General features: G+C 46.0%; 1 long non-coding RNA gene across 1 annotated transcript; it reads right to left on the bottom strand.

Annotated features, from left to right (window-relative positions):
* Nucleotides 1-2,029: 2,029 nt before the first annotated feature.
* On the bottom strand, nucleotides 2,030-4,258 carry LOC135820554 (uncharacterized). Its single transcript, XR_010554105.1, has 4 exons — nucleotides 4,021-4,258; nucleotides 3,610-3,664; nucleotides 3,415-3,518; nucleotides 2,030-2,506 (listed from the first exon to the last, which is right to left on the bottom strand). It is a non-coding gene; the product is annotated as an uncharacterized LOC135820554 (long non-coding RNA).
* Nucleotides 4,259-8,412: the final 4,154 nt, after the last annotated feature.

Genomic DNA, 8,412 nt, shown 5'->3' with positions numbered 1-8,412 from the left:
CACATGGCACAGTTGGTGCCATTCCTGTTGCAGAATGCGCAGTCTACCATCAAGAAGAAGATTGCATCTGCAGCTCATCTCACCGTTATTTTCGATGGTACTTGACGCCTTGGTGAGGCGCTTGCTGTTGTCCTCCGCTACGTCGATGGCGATTTCAACATACACCAACGCCTCGTACCTTTCTCTGTACTGTCCTAAAGCCTAGCTGGTACCGAACTAGCTCGAGAGCTCATCACAGTTTTGTCAACACAGCTGCAAGTTCCAGGCCACAAGGTTCTTGCCTTGGTCCCAGACTGTGCAGCTGTTAATGGTGTTGCTGTTAGTGGAGTTGCGTGAAGTCCATCCGTGACACTTTTTGACCCCATATAAAGTGACATTAAATTGAGCATAACGAGCATAACGAGCATTAAAACTAGCATAATGTGCCACTTTTACTAGCAGTGCTAGTAGCATAATTGCCGAAAATAACTAGCATTATCCGCCGGGGCCTACCTATGGTAGGCGGACAACCGCGGACGGACTTGTGCTTTTTCACGTGCTAGCTGCCTTCAAAATTCGAATATAGGCCCAGGGCTAAAAAACGAACCATTATTACTGATTTATTTTCCCGGAAAATGCATTATTTCATATATTAGCCCATGGGCTTACATGTATATGCGCGGAACTACGGTACACGCATCAATGTTTTCTGAAACGAAATTGGTCAACCCCTCCCACCCCACAAAGTTTGATAATTGTGGATGACTCCTAACCAAGAGAAAAAAACTGTGCAGTAACCATTCATTTATTGGTTATGGAAAACTACAATAGTAATAAACACGTGGGAGATAACGTGAAAGGAGTATGTTCGCAACCGTTACAGTGAACATACGTAACTACGGATGAAAAACAAATAAAACACTCTTATATGGGGAGAACATAAAATAGAAATGAATAAAATATTGAAATGCATCCACGATTGATGCTGTGGTGATGTTGCTGTGTGATCTGTCTTTATCCACACATGTTGGAAAGATCAAACTTCAGAGAATTTTTTCTCAGCTTCTTCCAAGTGCAGCTAAGCACCCACTTTCACGTACGGTGGACCAAATTTTTGGGGCGTATTTAAAACATATAGGGTACCCCGTAAGAAGGCCTTAGGCCTGTGGGAATGCCCTATTAAAAATTTAATAAATAATAATAATAATAATTTACAGTGAAATCTGTAACTAACGACCGCCCCATGGGTTCGAGAAAGCGGTCTTTAGTGGCAGGTGGTCCTTATTTAGAGGTTTGCACCACACAACCATAATATATATGTAGGACTCAGTATAGAATCCATTACCCATATAAAAACCGCTCTGTGAGCGGTTCTGAAAAACCTCTACTGGTGCAGCCCCGTCGTAAAAGTAAGAAATTAGAACTGGCGCATTGTCCTCCCAAATGTGAACTGATCCACCTAAATCGCGATTGACGGGACCCGAACGCACCAGTAGCACGAGGTTCCTACCTGTGGATGCAGCTGTACTGGGGACGGTGGTCCATAGCCAAAGCCAAATCGGCAAAGGTGGGCTTCGGGGTAGATCTAAGTGTTGTATGGTAACTTGTTCTCTGAGCGCCGACGCCGGCTGTGATCCTGTGCCCTCCCGACCTCGTGCTACTGGTGCGTTCGGGTCCCGTCAATCGCGATTTAGGTGGATCAGTTCACATTTGGGAGGACAATGCGCCAGTTCTAATTTCTTACTTTTACGACGGGGCTGCACCAGTAGAGGTTTTTCAGAACCGCTCACAGAGCGGTTTTTATATGGGTAATTTCAGCTCTTTTTCTGTTCCCTCCCCCACCCTAGCCCAGCTCCGAAGATAAACATGGTGAGCACGCGCGCGATGCACTGTATGTAGCCATGCAACTGCAGTAGCACACTGATACATTCCAGCCCTCCCCACCTCGCTACCCCGCACACAGACACCTTGTGACAAACACGCACATGGACATGGCACACACACACATGGGCACGCACACACACACACGACCCAAACAGGAAATTCTTGATGAACATTGTATAATGCCATGCAAAGCAGTGGCCACCATACTTCAGGAAGTCAGTTGTGAAACAAAAATAATTCAACTACAATGTGTAGGTAAGCTAGCAGCCAAAGCACAACATTGCAAACCGTGATGATATTTGCCTAAGGATTGCAGTTTGCAGACCACACCATGGAAGCAGTGAATACAGAATTATTGTAATGTCATACAAAGACGAGCAAAGAAGTGGCCACCATACACCAGACTCGTCCGAAGATCGTAAGTGGCAGATCCTTTTCAACGATAGCATGCAGGTGTACGTTACACGCATGGACAAAATCTGACCGTGTCATCGGCATACATTGTCATCACATGCATACCCCACAGGTTACACACATGCACAGTAGAAGCACAATAAAAGCAATGGAAAAATATGAAGGGGTTGCTGAAGCATCTTCACACTTCAATTTCAGACTTCGATGTGGTCGTCACGGGGTGATATACCTGCAAGATACACGTGATACAGAAAGAAAGCATAAGGTCGTGAGGTAGGCTATGAGACACCACAAATGGGTCACCTACATGTATGTTCAGGGCTGGTGTACACACACACGCAGAATTATCATAATCGAGAATTTCCCAAACTACAGAAGAGCAATGAAATCCATTTGCATGCACAGGAGCAATTTTGCAGTATGATGCGCAGCTCGGGAATACACCTGTTGGCAATGGATTACATTCCCATTGGAATTTCCATTCACGTGGGATTCACAGGAGCAATTTGGCAGTGTGCTGCGCAATGCGACACGACCTGCGATTCTGCGTGCGATGCAAACTCGCACAAAATACCATTCACAGAATCACGACAAGACGTCAGCGATGCAACAGCGCCTTGCTGACGTGCCTCAAGTCAAACCTCAATGAGAATGCGTTTGTCGGTTACAACTGGTACAAATGTACAAGCAATGTCTGAAAATGCTCCTGTGAATCCTGCTTTAAGCAGTGCAGGAATGTCCCTCCTCCGCTCCCCCCCCCCCTCCACACCCTCAGGGAACTTGACAAGGAAGGGTGGTCTTCGCGGTTCCCAACATCTATTTGCAGTTTCTGGTCTCCACTATGTCTTTTCAATGGGATTTGTACGTACCATAAAAGCAAGTCTAAAATGAACAGCACATTTGCCGTTCCCCCACTGGGGAGGATGCGTTCCAAAGCTATCCTGACAAGATACTCCGAGAAGCGGTGCTGAGTGCAATGCATTGTGAAACTGAAAAAGCTGACCAAGCCGCGGCATATAACGTCTAAACTTCAATTGTAGTTCGCCAGCTGACTACTTTCAGACTCCATGTAGGTTGGAGTACAGCTGGCTTAGAAGTTTGACAACGGCGCACGCACATAAGCAATGGCCACCTTACCTGTACTGTAGCAGTACTTCCGAGTTCCCGTATGGGAGTTCCCTCACTGTGTGTGCAATAGCAGCCTCATCGGACCAGTTCAATGCGACGCGGACAGTCCGACACTGAGGAGGACATTGAAGAAGTCAGAGACAGGAAGAATGGTTGATTTACAATTCAACTAGCAAGGCTGCACACCAACGAAGTTCCACTCACCATTGTGCCGTCCTTCTTGGAATGCAGAAATAACGCTTCTTCTCCAGAACGCAGCCTGTGACAGAGAAAAAGGAAGGAGCATCGCCATCGGCATTGGTCCTCTGCTATCACTGATTGCCGAGTTGCACAGTTCACTCTAACAAGACTGAGGATGTTCAAGAACTCCCCATCCATACCATTATTGGGGTAAGAGGAAAGGTCAGATTGCCTAGTTCCTAGGGCCTAGCATTCCTGGATGCCAGGATGTGCTGCCCCCCCCCCCCCCTTCTACTGCCTGGAAAGGGCAACATATGTGACAGCGTTCACCAGTACAGTCGGAGGAGAACATGGGAGAAGGCAAAAAAGGGCAACACACATGAATCCCTTATAAACAAGCAGTGGCAACTCTAGCACCAGCAATGTTGCACTTACATCCCAGCCATTGCCGCCGGATTCAGCGGCTTCTTCTTCTTCGTTTCCCATCTTGCAAGCACTCCTTCCCGTAAGTTCAGTCCTGGGATCGGGAGTACAGTCGGAGGAGGACGTCGGAAAAGGCAAAAAGGCAACACACATGATTCCCTTATAAGCAAGCAGTGGCTACTCTGGCACCAGCAATGTTGGACTTACATCCCAGCCATTGCCGCCGGATTCCCACGCTTCCTCTTCGTCGTCTTCCAGCTCCCAGGTTCCATCTTGCAAATACTCCTTCCCGTAAGTAAGTGCAGTCCTGGCCTGGGTGGATGCGCAGTACATTGACGATGGCGGAGATGGAGCAGGTCAGGGAGCCCTATAGGGGTCCCGAGAGCAGATTGTGGCCAAATTCGGGACGATGCCGGACGCCAGTCAGTATGAAGTAGCGAATTGCGGACCGCCACGTAGATTGGGGTCGCGGGGTCATAATCCACGGGCACTACTCGTACGTTGCTCCAAAAAAGGGCACTGCACTGTTCCACAGTTGCTGTTAGCGGTCGCCAAAGGCACTTGGTAGGACGGTAATTGGGTCACGTGTCAACAAAGTGTCAACAACGTGTCAACAACGTGTCGACCACGTGTCTTTAGCGGTACACTAATTTTGGTGTCCCCAAACTGAAAACATCGAGCACCAGTATGGAAAGGCTTTAGACAGAAAGCCTTTCCAATGCACTATAATTATGATGTCCAGCACCCTATATAGAGTCCATTGGTCCAAAATCCACTATACAGAGTCCAGGAGTCCACTCAGTTTTGATCAGCTTCATCCTGCCGCGCAATCCCCTATAGTCCTAGGGCCCATTTGAAATTTCTCACTTTTACTTGACACATGTTTGCTAACATGGATTTTATGATCATTCCTGAATGGTTTTTGCCTCCTGAACACGATGGCATAGGTTTCGATTGCCGAATTGTGTCCGAACATGGTGAAAAACATCAAAATAGAAAAGGCCGTTATTACCATGGCAACCTAACTAGAATTGCTCCTATATCCATTTTTACTGACACGTATATGGCCAAGTAGCACCTCATTTTGCTCAGAATAGGCAGTAGATACAGTACGGCGGCAAGTACTGTACTTTTACAGTGTCAAAACAAAATTTCCAAAGTGCAGTGAAACTTGGCTATTGGACATGTGCATTGTACATGTACATTACATGTCGCGTCGAATGTTAGCATTGAGGTACGTGTACATGTATGTGTAGCTAGCAGGTACATGAGACTATTTACATGCATGCATGCATTACTATAATTATCAGACTGCAAACACGAGAGAAGCGTCAGACGGTTCGGCGTTTCACTTCAACTGAGAGAATAGGTATTGTAACCCAAGTACTGACAGAAGAAGGAAAAGGTGGTAGGAAACCGTCAGAGTCCAAGGAAAGAAGTGCTATAGCCTAGGACAGTTGCAACCTGAACTAATTTACTCGAAGTACGTGTAGATAATACGATAGATCTCACAGCAATGTAAGAAGGACAGCACTACTTGTATGCGATGGCAGTGCTGTAACGAAAAAATGTTGAAAATGAAAATACCAAAATCCTTTGCATACTAGTAGATATTAAAACAGTCCAAACATTGGCTAGCTTGTCACTATACTTAAATGCTTTGAAAAGACTTCAAGACTGCAGTTGGACAACACTCACATGTGACTAGCTGCAGTTTAAAAAGCTGATCGATCCCAACATTGTGATGTGAATACTTTCGCTTCCATGTGTTTCACTTTAATTGAAGTTGTTCTTCCGTCTGAGCTTTGGAAACTCTACGCCGTACAGCTGAGCCCATCTCTACTCCGCCATCTACACCATCACTGTTGGCTCTGCAGTCAGGGACAATTATTTAGCCACTAGTACATGAGGTATTATAAACATGTTTTCCCTCTTCACCGCCGCTCTTGAATCGCATCAACTACGTGTCGTGATCAGTTCAGGAGAGACAAGCCATGCCATTGGACAGCGGACTCTTTCTGCACAGGCGCGTGCTCGGCGATCGGCACAGGGGGCACGTGCACCCCCCAAACATTTTCAATCTGGGTAATTGCAATTGTAATGTATGCAAATATGCTCTAAAATTCAAGAAAGGTTGCAAACAAATTGCAGAAAATTGCCGGGGGGGGCTCCCCTCGGCTCCCGTGCACCCCCCTAGTTGGGGGGCCGAGCACGCCCCTGCTGCAGTTAGTGTTTTATAAGTATAACTGTAGTTTCACACTGCCTAGGTCCAGCCATCAAATTCTGCGACAAGGAAATGATTCTTCTACTGCTGGTGTTGCATATTGTGATAGGTTACCTCCAGGTACTCGGATTTCGTTTTTGTAACACTCCACACCACTTAGCTACGCCCTCTCACTGCAGCATGCCACTCCTAAGGCAGTTGTCCTGGAGCTGTTGAGCTGGTAAATAGGCTTTGTGCAAATGGTAGCTGATCACCGCGGTCGTTGAGTTCAAATCATGGTACTAACACTAGCCGCTCTTGTAGATTCGAATCAAATGCTCGTCCACCGCATGCAGCCGTCCTGTCACGGCTGCATGCGCTGTGTGTTGTGCCCGAAAAAAAAACACCTTTTCAGTTTTGCTTGCCTCGTGGCAGCGCATTCCTTTCTTCACTTCAGCCATGGCTGCCAGTTCTGCTGTGCAGTTGCTGACAGTAATCTGTCTCGAGGTAACCAAGGAGGATAAGGAGACGTTCAAAATCAAATCTGGAAAGCGTCTTGTGGTTCTCTGAAGACGTTTCATCAGTGCGCGGGATGAAAGCAGAAATTGCAGAACGAGAAAAGTTCAGCACAGTTCAAATCTGACGAGTCAGGTACACTGACACTCTCTTTCGTTCGACGCCACAAGGAACCCCTGTTTGGCTGGCCATTGCTGGCAGTAAAACGTTTGAACGGTTTCATCAGAGCGAGGGATGAAAGCAGAAAGCGGAGAACGAGAAAAGTTCAGCACAGTTCCAATCTGACGAGTCAGATACACTGACACTCTCTTTTGTTCGACGCAACAAGGATACCCTGTTTGACTGGACAAGAGCTGCCTGTACCACCATGTCAAAAGGCTGTCCAACTACATGGCAGGACGATGACTGAGGTAAGGAAGCTTTTACTCGTTTCGATTGGTCTGCTGTTCTGTCGTTATGCTTGAATTTTTTTCCATTTTCAAAGAGCGTATCGCTTTTGTTTGATGTTGCTTGAATGAATGCCCTAAAAGTAATCAACCACTTCGTAATAGTCCTCAAGGACTGCAAGGACTTTGCATCAATCGTATACGATCGTCTAGCTATCATCAATTATTATTTTATTTCATGAGAAATGTATTTTTATCCCTGTGATAATTATGTGAACTCCACGACACTCTTCCTGTTGTAGGCTCTAGTATGATGTCAAATACAATAGGATCCACAAACGCAGTGCCAGTGTACTACTAGTAGTAGTAGTAGTAGTAGTAGTAGTAGGAGGATTTCTTGTATGCCGATGACAAGAAAAAAGCTTCTCAAGCTAATACATATACTTGTATTCCATGAAGTAACCGTTTTGATGTCACAAACATGACATTGTGTCAGTGAAACTGCCTCGTGACAACACATCATTGCATTTCCATCTTTGGGAAGACTGACTGACGGCAACGCTGTACGGATTGTTCAAATCATCTCATATCAATTTAGTTGCAGTGAAGTGAAACACTGTGCACACTACATGTATGGTGGTGTGTCTGTGCGTCTTGAGTGTGCACAAACGATCTTATTCCTCGTATTACTAATAGATTATTGTCCCCACCCTCACCTGTTCACAGGTCTTTGAGTGGATGGATTTTCATTGAGCATCACATTCGTTCAGAACTTGGTAGTTGTGTGCTCCCATGCATCATTACGGTAATAAGCGTATCCTTGTGCAATCTATTTGTTGCAGGTGTGCTGATCTTCAGAAGCTTGCGGAACTGAGTGCTGCTGAACATTTGCATGGCCATGAGCAATGGTGAAGCTTGCTACTGCACTCTCAGCATGTGCTAGTATTATGCTGACTACTGCACTATGTTACTCTCTTACACTACTACATGCATGTAAACGTGCGTGCATCCGCCCACGTATGCATTCGTTTCGTATTATTATTTGTTATCCCTCTTGACTTTACGTGTAAATGGGTGGACGTTTGCATGGCTGTTGGAGTTGATTGTGTATTGTGCCTCTACTCTTTTCTTGGCGTTGTATAAGTTTGTGTGTGTGTGTGTGTGTGTGTGTGTGTGTGTGTGTGTGTGTGTGTGTGTGTGTGTGTGTGTGTGTGTGCGCGCGCGCGCGCACAATAATTTGAAAACAAATAATTAATCCTTGGCTCTCCATTATTCTTTTTCGATTCTTGTTTTTTTCTA

This window comes from Sycon ciliatum, chromosome 7, assembly GCF_964019385.1.
Source record: "Sycon ciliatum chromosome 7, ocSycCili1.1, whole genome shotgun sequence".
Taxonomy (NCBI): domain Eukaryota; kingdom Metazoa; phylum Porifera; class Calcarea; order Leucosolenida; family Sycettidae; genus Sycon; species Sycon ciliatum.
Note: the sequence above shows the minus strand (reverse complement) of the source record. Positions and strands in the feature narration are given on the sequence as shown.